We start from the raw sequence: 20336 nt of genomic DNA on the forward strand, positions 1-20336 counted from the left end.
AAAATGTATCACAACACAAACACTCGCGATCGTCTCCTAGTCCCTGCTAACTACTACATGTCATCTCGTCTGGACCACATCCATTTGATTAAGCTTTTCCATTGTAATATCACTTCCTTTCTAAAATAATTCTTTCGTAAAACAACTAGCGATTGGAATCTTCAGCCTGAACATGTTTGTCGTACACACGACACTGCTGGTTTTAAGGTCACTCTCCTCCAATTGAGGGCTTCAGATTCATCATGCTCTTCCCATGGTGCACCTGGTCTTCTTTCCTTGTCAGCTCGATATTTCTTATTTATTTATTTACTTTTTGTAATACTTTTGTTGTGTGTTTCCATTGTACTTTTTCCTATGTGCTACTCACCACTCCGTTATGTAATACGCTCTTGAGGTCTTTAAAGTACTTAAATAAATAAATAAGTAAAGTCACTTATTTCTGTTTCAGTTACATACAGTATAATTGGAACGAGGTCCGCGTAAAAACAACTCTCAAAATAAATGTTTGTTGTAGCACTCGTAGTGTCGATCGTCGTAATTGTTAGTGCATCTAATCCGCTTTTGTGATAAGCAGTTGTATTTTCTCGGTGTTTTCTCGAGTAAGCTCAAACCGGTTGAGTGCGAACATACTCCTTCAAAAACAACAAATGGTAGTTTGCGCAATAACAACCGTCTAAAGAACAACATGGGGACGTCTGAGGCTGGTCCAGTGATAAGACCTCACTTAATTGTGGTTCTAACGTGAAAGAACTGATGTTCTGAGGCTGAAACAACACAGAGAGGACAAATAGATACAAAGTCTCAAATTGCCTAAGAAATTAACGAGAAAGATGGAAGCCACTTCAGAGGATAGCCAGCTGTGGGACTCGAACCCACTCGGTAATCCAGAAGATGTGAGTTCGAGTCCTACAGCCTGGCTAACCTCTTCAATGGTTTCCATCTTTCATCGTCGTGGTTGGAAGTTACTCCCTCAAAATATATACAGATCAATATATTGCAGTCAGCTCCCGTGGCACAGAGGGTTAAGATGATCACTTTCCACGCCCAGACTGGGACGTGACACGGGTTCGAACCCCCTCACCGTCTGTGCCGCCTGATATTCTCCCTGCGTTTTCCGAAGACTTTCCAGACGAATGTCCCCCACAGTTCCCCCTGAAGTCGGCCCAGGACACATACTAACCCCCACTCCTTCCTGCTGTCCTCTCTCCATCTGTCCACATCTGTACGCTGCTCATAGCCACAGTTGCTTCGCGGCGCTAACGCGGAAATAAATGAAAATATATTGCAACTATACAACTACAGGTTGTTGGAACAAAATGGACACTACTTTTTCAGGATATTTTATTAACATAATTATCTAATTACACAAGTAACTACCCAGATTACACTTCACTTTCATAAGACACAGTAATAACCTAGATGCTGTGCGTGCAAACTATCGTAATAAATATGCTAAAAAATATGTACAATCTAGCAGCCATTCCAATGTACACATATCAGGCGAAATTCGACGGAAGAAACAAATGGTTGATAATTTACACTATTTGCACTATCTGAATCCCTCGCTGAAAACACGAGGTTCCTTATAGCAACGCGCCCATACTTGACGCATATCTACCGATTAGAACACTGACGCAGGGATTCCTGCTCCCCTAGCGAAAAGAGAGACGGAGCTCAAGGAAGTCACGGAACAAACACATAACAAGGATAAGTCGTGTATGCATTGCTCGAATGCATTCTCGATTCGGAACTACAGCCCGACATTGTACGAACGATTTTCCGAGAAACACGATTGACGAATGGAGGGTTGACTCTATGCACTTGTATGGTATTTACGTAAAAAAAAAAAACTCTTCCCGTTGCGGCTCGAAGAAATGCAGTGGGAGGGCCGGGATGGTTACTTAGTCACTCAAGGCTTACCCGGCACGAGAAAAAAAGAAAAATCTACATTGAATGTATACTGCGTAACGTACGACTTATAACGATGGTGTACGGTAATTGAAAACCCATGGGAGAGCGACACCAACGGATACATTCTGCGTGGATCTCGCGCAATGTTTTTATTAAACACGTTTTGGCGGCTGATGGCGCATGGTGGCGCTGCAGTAGTCTTCTGGCGCGCTATCGCCTGTCGGTATCTCCAACGGCGTACGTAGTCGACGGATTAGGGCCAGTTCTCACTTGGCGACGCCCGACGCGGCGTCGTGAGCCGGCTGTGGAACTAGACGCGCATTTCCGGAGTCGGGAGAGGAGAGACGTCGAGCCAAAAAACTGCCACGCCGAACTTCTTTCACGACGTTGGCGAGAACTGCCGAGGACGATGTACTGGCGACCAATTAGATGCCACAGAAAGGCCACGCCTCCTGATTTTTCGTCTGCTTTGGACGACGGAATGCCATTGTGGTGGGAACATGAAAATCGTGAGCGCTGACGGGGCGGCGGAAATGCGCCTCTGCTTCCGCCGCCCGCTCAAGGGAGAACTGGCCCTTAGATTTCTTTTCCTTCTTAGGTTTGTTGGGTTTGTAAACATTGACTTATCTCGCGGCGGGTGCAGCCGCTTATCGTCCGTTGATATCGTACACGTGTTGTAGTAGGGGGCGCTGAAGACTGTCATCGATGCCCTTAAAAAGGCGGGCGTGTTTGCATTGTGGCACTTCCCGGGGGATCCTCGAGCTGGTCACGGATCGTTGGCATCGCAGGGTATGCAAGTATGGTAATAAATTGTTGTTTCTCTGCTATTTGAATGGTTGTTTCGTACTACCTCCGAACGGATGCGGAAGTCCCCGGGAGTGGGAGCCCCGTGCCCAGTTGGACAAGGGCGGTAGTTTTCCCACAGGTTGAACACGACTCTCGTAATTGTTATACTGAATCCTAATCGGACCACCGGAGCAGTGAAGTTTCACAGGGTGGTGTGACAGAGGTACTCGTGACAGGGTGTGAACTGTTGACGTCACAACGAGTGCTGAACGGGTGGATCTTCCACGGCTACCCCTTCGTATAGGAGCTGAGAACCCCTGTTTCACAAAACCCTGAACATTCCAAAAGGGATCCTCAATGCAGAGGGAGATCGGACTTGGCCGAAGAAGGGTTACCATATAAGGGAGCCACCATTCGCTGGCCATGGAAGGCATTGCCTTCCGTTGGTTGCTTCATTCCACTAAACTTGACTTCCTTTTTTCCCTAAGTTCGCCGCAGGTTATCTTAAATTCGGCATACTATCTGCGCATCTTACACAAATTTGTTCGACAAATAACGAAAGAAAGGTTATAAATAAAAATATATAAATAAATGGATCGGCGATGGATATTTACCACTACATCGCTTGCCTCGTGTCCTGTCGTTCGTACGTGACTTTATCATTACAGAAACTCGACAGACCGAAGCAAAATGGCGGACAGTTAACTGTTTGGATTTTAACTGTTTGGATGTTTAACATTTGGATTTTTGAAAAAAAATTATGTGACCCTCTCCTTTCGGCTCCCATGGAAGCGACAATTCAGAGGCACTTTTAATATCTAGCCTCCTTGACCGAGCATTTCAGCACCCACTGCACTTTTGTGAGCCCAATCACTTTCATAGGCCCTCACCTTGGGCAGCAGCCCTGATGGAAGGCTGTAAGGCAGAATGAGGCAAGGCTTCGGAAAAGCGCCTGCGGAAAGGGGCTTTATACAGTGCAGCTCATCATGCACGAAGGGAGACACCCATACTCACCCCAAGCGACCAGAAGGAACAGAATAATGATGACCATCTTCATGATGATTGCCTTCACAGCCTGCTGTGAAAGGAGGAAAGTGGCGATATTACAACCTTTTTCATTTATTTGTTTATTCTATGTACTTCAAAGGCCCGGGTACAACATGACGGAGTGGAGCATAGCAGAACAATAGAGACAAATCAACATAAGAAAAAGTCAGGCACGTGATACATCCCTATAGGATACAATGGGCAAGAATATATGTACGTACAAGGTCACAAAGCACAAACAGCAAAGCAACAAAAGTTATGAGTAAGAAGAGGGTTAACTAGGGTGAGCGGAATAAATCGCGGATTGTTCGCTTAAAAGTCAAATGATCGGTAATTGTCGCAATGTCATGAGGAACATCGTTCCACCAAGGTCAAGTTCGCGGAACACAAGACTCGGAAAAACGCTGAGTATTACATCGGTATTCTCTAGCCTTAAACGCATGATCCACGCGGTGAGATATATGGCTAGGGGGCAGCAGTATAGAGGAGTAGAGGAAGATATTGTGGAAGGCTTTGTGGAAAAGTAGCAGAGCAGAAATCCTACGACGAAGGGTCAACGTGGTTAAACCGAGCTTCAATTTTACCGCAGAGACACTGCTGTCGGGACGATAGTCACAGGCCATGAACCGGGCGGCCCGGTTTTGAACTTTCTCCAAAGAGTCTATGAGGTACGCCTGATGAGGGTCCCATATCGCCGCGGCATATTCAAGCTTTGGCCTCACTAATGTCGTATAGGCTAACTTTTTCACCGATACTGGGGCCAGTGTCAGAGTCCGCCGAAGGAATCTCAAGGTTCGATTAACGGCAGCTATAGTGTGAGAGATGTGATGGGACCAAGAAAGGTTGCTACTTAGATTAATCCCGAGGTACTTATATGAGGTAACGTGTTCAAGCAGAGACGAACCACAAAAGTATTGAAATAATGTGGGGTGGACCGCGTGAACGACATTGGTTTACATATCGGCGTTAATAGGTAACTGCCATCAGGAGCACCAGGAAGCGATATTATGAAGGTCATCTTGGAGAGCAATTTGTTCTGACGAACTTGATACATGACGATAAATGACGCTATCGTCAGCAAATAGGCGAATACGAGATGTCAATCCAGATGGAAGGTCATTAATGTAAATGAGAAATAACAGGGGGCCAATAATCGAACCCTGAGGGATTCCGGAAGTTACTCGGTCTAATGAAGGCGGGGAATTGTCAACTAACACGAATTGCTTTCTGTTACTTAAAAAGTTCCATATCAATGTAAGAATTCATAAGGTATCCATATCCTCCTCCTTTTTCAGTGTCATGCCTCTATCATTCCTGTCACTACTGTCACTCACACGCTCTGCACTTTTTTATTTATTTTATCTATTTATTTAATTACTTACCTCATATGCTCGAGGGCTTTACATGATATATAGGTGGGAAAATAAAGCGACACAGAATTACATTTTTATGAAATTCTGTGTTGGTTTATTTCTATTATTTTTAGAAGCACTACACAGTTGCTTCCGGAATTACCGACATATTCATCACTAGAGCGACTTTTGAGCACCTCAAACCTTCTTGATGTCCACCCTACTACACCCTTCCAAATACTGCCTCCGGTTCCTCCTCTAACCTGGCTTTCGTCATCCTCATCATCCTGCTTGTTCTCATGATGAACCTGATGAAAGACTGCACTTTCTTCCTCAAGTGCCCGCTCATTTCCTTATCTGCTTTTCCCGAAATATTCTCCCGCATTTCTACCGAATTTTCATCGCCACCATCCGCATCCGCCGAATTTTTCACATCCTCAGCGACACCGTCGTTCCCCTCCATGTCCGTGTTTCAAAAACACGGAAAATTCTCATAGGAAATCCACGGAGTGTGAGCAGGATCAGAAGCTCCTCCCCACGCCGAAACTCTAAGGTCGGCAGGGACGTTCCGTTTCCTCTCCTTTTCTGCCGTACACTTCCCACATTCTCCTTCATAGAAGGAGAGATACCACCGTCATCTAAGGGTCTTACAGTCACACTCAGCACCAGGGTGTCGAACCGAACCCGAACCCGAACCGAAATTTTCAGAACACTGCTGAACCCGAACCGGAGCAGAACCATAAAAAATAATAGCGGTAACCGGTTCGCAACAAAACGGTTCGGACACAGAAGTCAGCACAAGAGTTCCTCTCTATCCCCGAACGAAGACACATCGGTATCATCATCACGCGCCTATATCATGGATTTCAGAAATTTTCACCTAGCAGTCAGACGACGACGTATAGTAAGTATACTTTCAGCATCTTTTTAACATGTTGAAGCGCAGTTGTCCTTGTGAGCGCCGCGGCTGGCGCCCCACGCACGCGGTGATGCGGCGTCTACTCTTCAGAGACGAGGTGCCACGCGGACGAATGCAACAGGAATGGAGTAGGCCAGTTATGTAGCTCTACACGACGACTATGTGATCAAATAAGCGTCCAAGATTTATTTTTACACGTGAGCAGTAAAAATTAAACAAGTCAGAAACATGAGAAGCGGAGAAGGAGCGTAGGCAGAACGGTGCCTGTTTGATTGGTCGTGGTTTGAAAACTAAATGTGGTTCTGCTTATTGGTAGTGCAGTTGTGTCGTGATACATTGCCTTTGTGAGGTGGATTAACTAGTGCACTGCTGTGAGCTTGGACAGAGTAAGGCTGGCAGGCTTATTTTCGACATGCTTCAGTACGGTTTCAGATCGATTCACGCTGCGAAGGCAGTGTGCCGGCAAGTACTGTCGTCTATCTTACGCTGTCCATCTTATTAGGCTTTCTTTAAGTTTATCTTGCTGGCACTGTGCGTGTGAAAAAGAGATTTTGGCAACAGAAAGTAGCGAGACAACACCGCTTCATCAGCGTGGACTCTATTTGCAATAAGTGTTCATCCATTTCTTATTTCTCTCGCTAAAGAGCTACCTCACCGCTAAAGACGTCAATGCAGACAACAGCAGTAAGCTATTAGCCACGCATTTCCTGATAAAAGCAGTTTTATGGAACATATAAAACGGAAGCGTTGAACCGGTTCGCGAACCGGTTCGGGGCTGTGAACCGGTTTGCGAACCGGTTCGGTTTTTGGCGTGGCCGAACCGGAACTGAACCGGAAGGAAATCAAAACAACGCGAACCCGAACCCGAACCGAACCCGTATTTTTTGCGGTTCGACACCCTGCTCAGCACACCTTCGTGTAACCCCGTGGTAGAGACATTCAACGCGTGTCCCTCTCACCGTCAAAAAGCTGGGTAGTTCCCCTCTAAGCTCCATGAGAAGGAATTCCGTACCCATCTCGCAGTCCTCGTGGTCACCACTGTACTTCTCCTTCTGTGTTTGAATTACAACTCTGTATTGCCTCAGTTCCTTCTCTAAGTCTGTGTGAGGATAACCAATCGGGTACCTGAACACCGTGACCCTCTTCGTCTTTACTCCCAAATCAAAGACATCAACTTTACTCCCCCCAATCACAACCGATCCCTCCTCCTTAAGCAACCTCACTGCTTCCAAATCATTCATTACCACCTCATAATAACCGTACCTTTTATTCTGCCCACCACGAACTTTACCAGGCGCGGCAAGTTTAAATTCATCCAATACATCTTTTCCAAAGTAACGCTGAGGTGCTCGCACTTTGAACACCAATACACATTTGTTGTCGCACATTTTATCATAGCCCGTTGTCTCAAACGGGAGACACGGCTTCGCACCCAGTTATTCAAGAAAACAGTTGTAGTTACAAGGAACGAACGTGAAAAAATTTAAGGGAAATAATTCCACTAGGCCTAACAAAGCAGCAACGGTGCGTGTCTCCGTATTGCCAGCTGTAGGATGGGACAAATGAAAGCTTGCTCACATCACATTTCAAAAACAGTACTGCTCTCGTCCTAAAACAAAGAGCAGTGCACGTCTTGCTACCTCGTCGTCTTCCTACCGTTGCATTCTCATCAAGCAGGAGAATTACCTATGGAGGCTCTTTCGTGTATTGTCATCAAACAGCAGACCTACGTATGGAGGTAGTCCCCTTTGGACAGACACTAACTTTACGTTGCAGTCCCACAAGCTAGATAACAACATTCTCTAGGAGAGTTCGCTTTTCGTACTGAGCATATACCAAGCCAACAATCCAAACACTGAGGTGTCGCTGTGGAGTGCAGTACAGTCCTACGAGCTGGCTAGAACATGATATGCAACTCACCCTGAACGTGGCGGAGAAGACGAGTACACATCAGCCAGCGGCGAGAGCACTCCACAAGACAATACAGTGCTTCCTCACGGACAATGTTGCTACGAGGACAGCCCTGCCCTGACAGCCTGAAATATAGCTGCGTCTCCGAAGTCTGGGCCACCGAAAGCGAGTCGGCAACGATAGATTCAGATTTGAAAGTTGAGCTCGGTAATTAATAAAGCCAATTGTTTACGCGGAACGCGCGGAGCAGGCAACGGTTCCAGGAATTGTACGGTGGCCCAGGCGACAGTCGACAGCTGAAATATCTGGGTTACTCTACGCCACAGCAAAAGAGGGAGATGACGACGCCTGAAACAGTGCTGCTATTTCACACGTCCCGCAAGACGTGGAACCGTCAGAGCGAGAGATGTGAAAACGGTGTAGTCGCTCACGAAGAGGAAGAACATCGTGGCCCAACTTCCACTGAAAACTGGCGCGGCGGGCATCTAGCCAGCCCGCACTGATTCGACGCCAAGACAGCTACGTCAGAACCGAAGGAACGGGGGGACCAGTCTCCAACTCCCGGAGTGTGTATTGTTACTAACGCGAAATTCTACTAACTCCTACTAACGCTGGACGTGACTGTTGTTAACGCGAAATTCGGGTCTGGCGACTGTTACATATCATCAACGCCAGTCATCCAACTATGCTGGTGTGGCGGATGCGTTTAGAATAAAAATGCTGCTGCTCTCATAGCGGAACGCGATGACGACGACGCCTGAGTTAACTGGTGCCAGTGGCACAGTTCTGTGAAATATTCTGGCTAGGATCATGCCCAGGAACACGACCATGTCAGTCCGACAACGCCAAGCTCTTTTACCACCACCACCATCTAGGAACGCGTGTCTTGCGGTGGCAGTTTGAATCAGTGGTGTCGGCGTGGCAACGACTCCTAGGAACCACAGGACACTGTAGCACCGGGCCACTAGCAGGTAAGCGGGAAAGTGATGGGGAAATCAACGAACTTAAAGGGACCATGATGATTTCCGTGAATAGCGAGTCCTCCGCAGGACAACCTTCTCATCATCCTTGACTATCGAGTAGACACATCGACCTCTAACTGTATTCAGTACAACTGGGGCGGAGTTATCGGACAAAAATAGCAGGGGGCGTGACTGCTGGATAATTGCCTTTGAAATGGGCTTACTTCATAGCCATCCAATCTTCTCAGCCAACTGTGAACGACGAGGAGGACAGACGCCGCGGGTCCATGTGGGCGTTCCATACGCCTTATTCTGGTCAAAAGACACCAGTACCGCGGCTTGCTGACGGCTGTGCGCCTAGTGGATGACGTCACGCAGGGCCTGTGTATGCAAGCTGATTGACAGTCCAGGAAGGGCACAGACCTGACAGGGGGGAACTACAAGATACAGGACTAAGGAAATTACAACTATTACAACGGCATTCACCGCGAATACGCAATTCGGGTCTGCCGACTGCTATATGTCATCAGTACCAGTAAGCTAACTTTGCTGGTGTGGCCGGAGGCGTTTAGAAAATGTTCCTCACTCCTGATCCCCAAGCAGTACGAGATGACCATGACGCCTCAGTTAACTGATGCTGATTCGTTGAAGATCGTGTACTCATCTTCCTAAACGTTCCCTAACCATTTACTCCGTTTGTTGTCCGTATCTTGCATATTTCCCTCCTTGAAGCGTATTGCCAAGTGTGTAGGGTCGTACAAGCGAAGCCAACAGAGTGTATTGGCATCAAATGGAAGGCCGACCAGAGGGGCCGGCTTCCTGTAGCATCTCAAACAGACGCGAACAACATTCTGAATAGCAACTCTCGCCCCAGCGACAAAGGTTGTTTAGCAATTGCTATACGTGTCAGTTTCGCCATCCAACAGCCCATGACACAGGAAAGCCGCAAGAGGGAGAACGACACGAGGATGAGGACACCTCATAGGTTAACATCGAACTTGCCATTGTCCACCGGGAAGGGAATGTGAGAGGTCATCCAGCGGCGGTGAAACTCAACTGCTCCAAGCACCGCTCGCTCCCTGCAAACAACTCTGCGAATACCCGCGTTAACAAGCTGAATCACCTCCTGCATACTGCGGCTCTGCTGCGCATGCGCTCGTCGACAGCGTGAAATCGACTCCTGGTAATTTATTTCGACTACCAAGAGTACAATATGCCGCGTTTCCCGAGACATGGAGAGGGTAAACACCACGAACAGGGGTTCATTCAACAGTCAGGCTATAGAGGCCTGCTACACGATGCCACAGTGCACTCGGCAACAAGCATTAACTAAAAACATGTTCTGATGACTCCCTGTACTCGCAAAAGGGACAGCCGGGTGACGTTGCACCAAAACGCGTAAAACGCTCACGCAGCTGCAAGACATAATGCTCTAAGCGGCTCTGAAGACTGTCCCGGCGAGCGTCCAGCCAGCCGGCAGTGGTCGTATATGCGCCGCTATGTGACGCTGAATCCGCGTGGAGTTCGGGGGTGGCCGATCAAGCGCAAGAAGTGCCACGTAAAGGCGCCATACAGGCCATGATGTTATATCATCATCCGAGAAAGTAGCTCGCAGACTGCTCATTGCCACAACGTATGCCTTCAGGTGGGAAGTCCAAGCACTCTGAACACGAGCGTGTGTGTCTCATCACAAAAAAAAAGAGAAGAAGAAGAAGAAATGAAAGAAGATATCCTATAGGAAACGGAACGCGTTGCGAGTTATGACACTCGAATGACTGCAGGTGGCAGACATACAGCGGCGAGGAACAACAGACGACTGTAGTACAAAGAGGCCAGTAAGCGGGCACGGAAAGTGAGGGGTAGGCCTACAGATTTGAGTTCACTGAGAACAGCGGAACGTTTAAACACTGTAGGCCAGTTTACTCGAGCTACCCCACTACCATTGAAGACAACACCGAGGATTTTGACTTGGGGCTTTGAGGGTAAGCCATAGGGGGCAACGCGGGAAGATTCCGCATTAATGTAGAGGGCACCACTCTTAGCCCTGTTGAGTTGTGCGCCAGGCACTATACCGTAATCGTCAAATGCCTTCAGCACAGGTTCAAGGCAAGCTCCCCCGGTATCATGACAGAGGTATCATCTGCATCCGCGAAAACAGGAGGGGGGGGGGGGGCAACCACCAGGCAATCTAAGAAGCATAGATTGAGAAGTTACCCGTCTAAAAGAACTCGTGACAAGTTAAGTTACCGTATGGAAAATGTAGCTAAGTTAATAACGAAGCTCTTCAGCCTGAAATGTAACTGGCAGTTAGTGAGTTACCTAAAAATGAAAGAGTTACTTCCAAGTTACTTCGGACACAAAATAGTATTGCGCAGGTGCAGCGCGCGTGAGCAGCTGAGTTAGACTTTGAGTTGCCCGCGGAGGAGTGCAACACGCTTAGACCTTTTTGATTTATGTCCAACAGTAGACCTCTCCCTGTTTGTAAAAAATAAAGTTGTCCGTCTCAAAATAAAGTTATTGTTGTTTTGGCAGCGCCAAAATCTGGTAGAATTGAACTACGCTCGAAGCTAGAGGTGAACCAGGTCGCGCCCGAAAATAACGGTTTTGAGGGGATTACGGTATGGTCCCTTAAAGGGACGCGACCCTCGGTCCTAGTTTTCTTTCAATGGGAGGCAGCGAACAAGTGCAGCGTTCGTGGAATCCAACCCTCTCCTTCCAATTTGCTTCGGTTTCAGTCTGTCTACCAATGTTATGATGACGGAAGGCAGTTGCCTCAGTACAGAAGCCGCGGATATTTCGAACAGAGTTTGTTCTTCTTCTGGGCACCGTCCTCATCATTGGCATAGTATTTAAAGGGTTAGGTGTGACGTGTTTAAAGGTTCATTCAAATTTCTTTCCCCACGTAACCGCTGACCTCCTTATCTTTCGCTATGATTGCCAACTCTTGCCTGTTGTCCCGTTTCGTCCACCTGTTCGTGAACCTCCCATTATTCTGTAACCGGTCAGGAGCCTAGATCAGTTCGGGACGATGTCACGGATGGCCATCCTGTGGAGGACCGATGACCTGCCAGGGACCGAACAGGCTTGACATGGGTGCAAGACCTTCTGCGGCGAAACGCGTAGGACAGGCGCCTTGGCTAGAATTTTGTAGTCCCAAGTCAAAAGTGTTACGGGGCGACACGCATCCTGGTCCTGCTTTCTTGACGCTTCCCTGCAGAGAAGGACAATCACGCCACTCTGCATCGTGGAGCAGAGCGCGCCTCGCGACATTGGTTACATATACGAGTTAAAGCACCGCCAATTACCTTCCAAAAACGTTTGTAGAACTCGACTAGGGGGCCATCGATGCCGGGACACTTCCCGTTCGGTATTGACGAAACAGCAGCAAAAAGTTCATTTCCCGTGAGCGGTCCTGAGTGTGCAAACTCTATTTGTTTCACCGGGAGTGGGCGCTCTGGGCTAACAACCAGCTCGTCGGATGATGGCTCCTGATAAAGGGCCGCGCAATGCTCACGCATTGGAGCTCGAATGTCATCAGGTTGTGTGAGAAGTGAGCCGTCAGCTGACCGGACAACGCCGACATCCGAGGCCGTGTTTCCTGCCACAGAGCGCCGGAGGAGTAAGCAGGAGTAGTATGCTTCGCGACACCAGCGTTCAAGGTTTCGCTGCGCTGCGAAATTGCCCCAGGAGCGCCTTCTCATGGCCATCAGGCGCCTCTGCACATCCGCAATATCAGATTCAGTGTCATGGCTGCGAGAGCCAGGGTAGCGTAGAATAACTAAGACCTGCCTGAGTGCATCTTTACACTCCCGGTGTTCACTCGCGCGCCGTCTACCCCAACATCGAAAGCGATCAGCGGCTCCCAGCTTCAAAGCCTCCCAGTGATCGGGCGCAAAATCGAATACGGAACATTGTTCCGGCAGCCAATGTTGCATATCTTCTTTAATTTCTTGGTCTTCTAGTAAGGACGCGTCCAATCGCCAAAGGCAGCGACCGGAGCGAAAATTCTTCAGCCCTGACAGAGATAAAACGACTCCATGATGATCAATGAGGTCCCCGGTCGGTTTTGTGTTGCGCCCAGAGACAGAATTCAGCATTCCCGGAGACATATAGAAGCGATCCAGCCGACTGTGGTGGTTCAGTATCGGTCAATTCGTATCTGTCACCATGAACGTGGGACCAGGCGTCAGTTAAGCCAATGGCACTTACAAGACGCTCCAATTCTCTGCAGACCTGCCTACCGTGTTGGCGGTCGATCGTGCAACTAAAATCACCTGCAAGTATCAACTTTTGGCTGCCAAAAGGAAAGTGTGTATTGTCATCAAGCAGGAGAGACACCTATGGAGGTAGTCCCCTTTGGAGCAAGTATGAAGTTTTGGCAGCCAAAAAGAAAGATCGAAGAAAAAATCTTCCTGGAACAGCACCGCCAAAACGAAAGAATAAAATTCTTTCCCGGAACAGCACCGCAAGCGGTACTGCCCCGTCGACCTGTTTATCGGCCGTACAAGTCAAGGACACGGCCCACCCAGGGGCGGACCGCGGTATCAAGGGGCCCTTCTCCATATATGAAGGACCGGCTCCCTTTCGCCTCCCTCCACCGCGAAAGGTCGTGGCCACAAAAGGCGAAATATCAATGCGCGGATTTGAAAGGAGACGAGAGCACGAAAAGTGTGGAGGTAGTCCCCTTTGGACAGACACTAACTTTACGTTACAGTCCTACAAGCTAGATAACAACACTCTCTAGGGGAGTTTGCTTTTCGTACTGACCATACCAAAGCGAACAATCCAAGCACGGGAGAGCCGCTGCGGAGAGCAGTACGGTCCTAGCGAGCTGTCTAGAACATGACTTGCCACTCACCCTGAACGTGGCGGAAAAGCCGAGTAGACGTCAGCCAGCGGCGCGAGCACTCCGCGAGACCATACAGTGCTTGCTCACGGACAATGTGGCTACGAAGCACTGCCCTGACAGCCTGAAATATAGCTCTGTCTCCGAAGTCTGGGCCACTGGAAGCCAGCCGGCAACGACGGATGCAGATTTGAAAGTTGATCTCGGTAATTAATAAAGCCAATTGTTTACGCTGAACGCGCGGAACAGGCAACGGTTCCAGGAACTGTACGGTGGCCCAGGCGACAGTCGACAGCTCAGATATCTGGGTTACTCTACGCCACAGCAAATGAGGAACATGACAGCGCCTGAAACAGTGCTCTGCTGTTTCACACATCCCGCAAGACGGGCAACCTTCAGAGCGAGAGATGTGAAAACGGTGTAGTCGCTCACGAAGAGGAAGTACAGCGTGGGCCAACTTCCATTGAAGACTCGCGCGGCGGGCTACTAGCCAGCCCGCGGTGATTCGACGCCAAGACAGCTTCGTCGGCACCGAAGGAACTGGGGGACCAGACTCCAACTCCCGGATAGCTGTTATGAAAACCTCTGACAGCCCATAACTGGATGTCAGCATCCGGAAGCTGGAGTCGCAAACGTCACATCAACATAGGCACTGTAGTGATGAGGCAGGACTTCGAACCTATGCCGAAACCTAAGGCTCTCAACGAACCACCTAGTAGCACATAGTAGTACCCAGGGAGTACTGCACTAATGCGTACGCTGGGGTTCGGGAGTGTGCAATCCCTTGAAATAAACGCGCGACTGAAGTGCGAGGCACTTGTCGAGCACCACCAGCAAGGCTAAGCCGCCCTGGTCACGTGTACGGTGCAAGCGGGGCCTCGCGACCCACTCCACTGAACCGCCCCAGAGGAAACGGAACGCGTGCCTAGTGATGGCAGTCCGAATTAGTGGTGGCAACGACTCCCAGAAACCACAAGCGACTGTAGTACCAGGCCACTAGCAGATGAGCGCGAAAAGTGATGGGTAAATCAACAAACTTAAGCTGCGCAGGACAGCACTGCAACGATTAAACACTCGTGGCCAATTTACGGTAGCTATGCCAGTACAATCAAAAGTGACACCAAGAATTTTGTCTTCTGGCCTCAGTGGAACAGAGAAAGGAGCCCCGCAGGAAGACTGGAGGTTCAGAAACAGTGCTGCACTTTTTGATCTATTCAGTCTTGCCCATGAAACGGCTCCGTAATCCTCAAACGCCTTCAAAACAGGCCCTTGGGAACACTCACGAGAAGGGACCACAGAACGCAAAGACAGGTGGGGGGCATTCATTGGGCAGTGGCAATGTAACAGGAAGCGAGCACAGTCTCTCGAGTAGAGGGTTGATGGCGATGGCGTACAAGGCGGGAGAGAGAGGACACCCTTGACGGACCCCACAAGTTACGTCAAAGGGGGACGGCAGTCCGCCACCGACAGAGACAACGCTTCTAGCGCCCCTATACAACGTTTCCACATACCTGACCCAAGCAACGGCGAACCCATATGCCCTCAGCCGAGAGAACAGGTATGCGTGTCGCACACGATCAAATGCCTAGCACTGATCGAATGACGCCAGCACAGCGGGGGCATGACCACTGTTAATCCAGTTTGTATCGCCAACTGTGTGATGGGACAAGCGTTAGCTTGTCCACATCACATTTCAAAAATAGTACTGAGGTCCCTCAGAAGCCTTCATTGGGATCGCAAGCACCACGTGTTTGTGACGTGTTTGCAAAGAAAGAGATAATAATACAACAGTCGAATTGCCAACTGTAGGATGGGACAAACGAAAGCTTGCCCACATCACATTTCAAAAATAGTACTGCTCTCGCCCTAAAAACGAAGAGCAGGGTCAACTAGTGCTAGGCAGGCAGTCCCACGGAACTGCCAGTTAAGCCAATTAATCGAGTTTCTTTAGAAAAAATCTTCCCGGAAACAACACCGCAAGCGATGTTGCCCCGACGACCGTTTGACGGGCCGCGCATTCCAAGACACGGCCCACCCGGGGGCGGACCGCGTTATCAAGGGGCCCTTCTCGAAATATGAAGGACCGGCTGCATAGGAAGGAAGGACGAAATAGGAAGGACCGGAAGGAAAGGAAGGAATCGAGTTTCTGTATTGTTACCGCGGCGATCACCGCTAACGCGAAATTTGGGTCCGGCGACTGTTACATATCATCAACGCCAGTCATTCAACTTTGCTGGTGTGACGGATGCGTTCATAATAAAAATGTTAGTCACTGCTGCTCCCATAGCAGAACGCGATGACGACGACGCCTGAGTTAACTGGTGCCGGTGGCACAATTCTGTGAAATATTCTGCCTAGGATCATACCTAGGAAGGAACGCGACCATGTGAGGCCGACAACGGCAAGTCCTTTTACCACCACCACCATCTAGGAACTCGTGCCTTACGGTGGCACTTTGAATCAGGGGTGTCGGCGTGGCAACGACTCCTAGGAAACACAAGCCACTGTAGCACCAGGTCACTACCAGGTAAGCGGGAAAGTGATGGGCAAATCAACGAACTTAAAGGGACCATGATAATTTCCGTGAATAGCGAGTACTCTGCAGGACAACTTTCTCATCCTCCTTCACTATCGAGTAGACACATCGACCTCTAACTGTATTCAGTACAACTGGGGCGGAGTTATCAGGCAAAAATAGCAGGGCGTGACTGCTGAATAATTGCCTTTGAAATGGGCTTACGTCATATGTACAATTTTCTCTCGTAATTGCACGCATACCGCAACAACTCACGGGATGTTTTCAACAATATGTTTTCCAGTGTCACGTGACCAAACATGACGTCACTGCACAAGCCTCATTGAGGCTACTAGCCTGCCCTGACAGCCTGAAATATTGCCACGAAATGATGATTCGTGGCAATATTTCAGGCAGCCTATTTGAGGCAATTATCATAAAAATATTTAAATATTTGGCAATATTTCAGGCAGCCTCATTGAGGCTTGTGCAGTGACGTCATGTTTGGTCACGTGACACTGGAAAACATATTGCAGTCTGAAGTCACAGTAGGAGGGCATCCCGTGAGTTGTTGCTGTATGCGTGCAATTACGAGAGAAAATTGTAAAAGCATACGCTGCTGCCTCATTCGGCCCAAAGAAAGACTCCTCTGAAGCATCCCCATGTTTTCCCATGTCACGTGGCTCCAAGGCGCGCAAAAGCTGCGCGTGACGTCACGTGCACGAGCCTTATTCTCTCAGCCAACAGTGAACGACGAAGAGGACAGACGCCGCGGGACCATGTGGGCTATTGGTTTTGATTTGGACAACAACGACGTGGTATATCTGCCCGTCGAAATCACACGAAATACGGCGAAAGGCAAATATCAGGGGTCCGATTCACAAACGCGATCGTAAGTTAACGCTAAGATGCGCTAAGACGTCGTAGCCTGCGATGCACGTACGACGGCGTCGTAAGCGCGATTCACAAAGCTATCGTAGTGGAGAGGGTACCCTCTTTGACGAGGAAGTTGCGTTCTTCCTGTCACGTGCACCTCGGAGAGAGAGACAGCCAAAGGGTGCGAGACTATGTTTTCGCTATGGTAACGATGACGAAAATTTGTAATCGCACCAATAAGAGTCGTCCCTTTAGAAGTTGTTCGTCCCCAAATGTTGTGTTACTGCACGTGCTCTCGGTCTTTAAGGTAGCCATAATGGATGCCATGCAATCACAGACGAAACGCGTTCGATGACACAGCAAATATATTCCCAGTATGTTCGTCTCGGGGAGGGGGTGGGTGAGGGTGCTTTGTAAGCGGTGTGTGGCACCCTGATTTGCAGCTTTTATGGCTTCTTTTGCCTTTCTTGCAGACAATTTGGAGGGGTGTTGGGGGTGTCTTAGCGGGATGTAGGGGATGCTTGAAAAATCCCTGCGACCCTATTTTACGGAGCACAAAGTCGAAGCATTTGTTGAAGGTTACCGAGCAAAAAACTGCCTCACTGTCCCTTCGGGGATGGTCTCGAGGGTTCTGTGGCAAAGTGCAATGCGTTGGCGCGTATTACGGAGTTGTCTATTACGGTGTTGCGCGTATTACGGGGTCTTTGTTTGCCGTCTCCAAATCCACCGCTGCCAAATAACGCCGACATCTTTCTTCGTAAGACTGCTCGGGAGCTCTCGCAGGATTCCGCCGTAAGCTGCGAAGATTTTGCGACGCGCGCCCTTCGTGAATCTACACTTCGTCGCAACTTTCCCGTACGACGGAGCACCGACGGAGACAGATACGGCAGATTCCGTCGCACGAGCTCTCTGTGAATCCGACCCCAGAAACGGAGGAAGAGATTATGCGACACACACAGCGTCTATGGATCGTTCGGTACTCAACCGGTGTATGCATGTATATTCTGACGAATAAGAAGTTCAGAGAGAAAAACGTGCTCCAGTAACCATGCTGACATTCAACGACTACATTATAGGGTGTTTTCACATGACGTCAAACAAACGTGTTTGGCTGCCATAGTGGTGGTCACTTATTTGGCGCAGCTGCCGGGCTTATCCAGCGTTTGCTCGAATACGAAGCCTTGAATGGTGTTTGTGAAATCCGGGAGCGTCCGTACCCTTCTTTTATCCCGAAGACACTTCGTCATTGTCGTTCTCACATTTTCTTTGATGAAAACTATGGTTCTCGTATTGAAAAATAGCGCAGTTTCTCATCCTTCTATGCCGCTAGCACAACAAGTGACCACCAGTGGGAGGAGCTCACGAGCATGCACGTCACCGCGACGTCACAATGTGACGTAGATGAAAACTCCCTATAGTTGTCTCAGGATTTATGTGCAATCGTTCGTCGGGGAGCTTCGCTTAAAGGCAGTTACTCAAGCATTCCATCGCAGCATCATTTATTTGCGACCATGTCTCGCGGTACTCGAACCAAGAATGCACAATGCGGCATAGTTCTCTCTCCGTGAGAGGAACCATCGTAGGGCCTGTAGAAAACGCTTGCTGGAAATGTCCTCGGACAGCTCGAGTTTTCTACTGGACCTACGACGTAGTTGAAGGACGTTGCTTGTGGCATTATACCTCATCCATAACTGCGGAACTCTACTCCATACTTTTCTTTCTGCAGCACAGCCTTCCATTCCCCCCGGAATTTGGTGGTCTTTACTGACTCAGCATCCGCGCTGCAAGCAAATGAAAATTCTGCCATACGAGGCTTCTCCGCACCGTTGGTTATGGATGTGTTAACGTCTTACAACCTTGTCTACGGAGCAGGACATAGGCTCGCTCTCCAATGGGTTCCAGCCCTGTGCGGTGTGCAAAGCAATGAACTGGCTGACAGCACCGCCGAAGCAGCTCTCTCGTCTCGGGGACGGACGCGTATTACGCTGTTGAGAGAAGATCGGTGATTCATACTTCGACGCCTCGTGACTCCTCTGGCTACCCGCCAACGCACCGCTGACATTCTACCCCCCGCCATGCTGAGCAGAGGTGACCCAGCGCTCGCTTTCCGCATGCCAGCACATATCTCTCGGCAAGATGCCACATTAGTTCATCGAATGCGCCTCGACGTGGCCTTCACAGCACAGTGGCACTATCCCTTGAGACAAGTCGCCTCTCCCCCCTGCAGCCACTGCGGTGCTGTTGAGGATCTCGAGCACATTCTTCTCCATTGCCCACATTACCAATTTTCCCGATCCCCACTCTCCGCATCCCTCAACGAGCTATACTCCCACCCCCATCTCTCACAAAATTGCTTGACCCCTGGCCCCATTCAGCTCACCAACGCTCTGCCCTCAAGGCGCTCTTCGCCTTTCTGGACGCCACAATATTTCGATCCTTATTGTGAAGGGCCACATTATTTCATTCCCCGCTTCACCTCCAGCAACGAGGTAGAGTGTCGCCCCCTGGCGATGAAACTCCCCATCGGTCATCCCGAAATAAAGTTGTTGTTGTTTGTCTTAGAATCCTGTGTCAAAGGTTAGATACGATCTAGGTGAAATTAAAACACATTTCATGGTAAAGTATGCGAGCTTGTTTGCAAATTTTGCAGTTTGTTCTCAAAAGCCCGTCCACGAGTCGTCAACACATTCTGTGTATGGTGTCACTCCCAGTTCACATCGAAGGCGGGCAGTAACACCTACCGTTCCCTCCCGTGGTTAATATACAATATATTTTCTATTTGAACCATTTTAAACTTCGTATTTCACAGAGTGAATTATCTTGCTTAATTACTATCTTACTAATTACTAATTACTATCTTACTAATACAGGGGAACCAATTCGAAATGATCGTGGGATCGGTCCTTTCGAGATTCTGCAGGACAGCTCTAAAAACATGTGGTCAATTTACTCTAGATATGCCAGTGCAATTAAAAGTCACGTCAAGAGTCTTGACGTCTGGTCTCGCTGGAACACGTAGAGGAGCCCCGCAGGAAGGGTGCAGGTTCAAAAACAGTGCTACACTTTTTTATCTTTTCAGTCTGGCCTGAAGCAGCTCCGTAATCTTCAAACGCCTTCTAAACAGGCTCTAGGGAACACTCGCCAGAAGGTATCACAGAGATGTCGTCCACGTACAGAAGTAAAAAAAAAGGAGAGGTAGGGGCATCCATTG

Source organism: Ornithodoros turicata, unplaced genomic scaffold (genome assembly GCF_037126465.1).
Source record: "Ornithodoros turicata isolate Travis unplaced genomic scaffold, ASM3712646v1 ctg00000858.1, whole genome shotgun sequence".
Lineage (NCBI taxonomy): Eukaryota > Metazoa > Arthropoda > Arachnida > Ixodida > Argasidae > Ornithodoros > Ornithodoros turicata.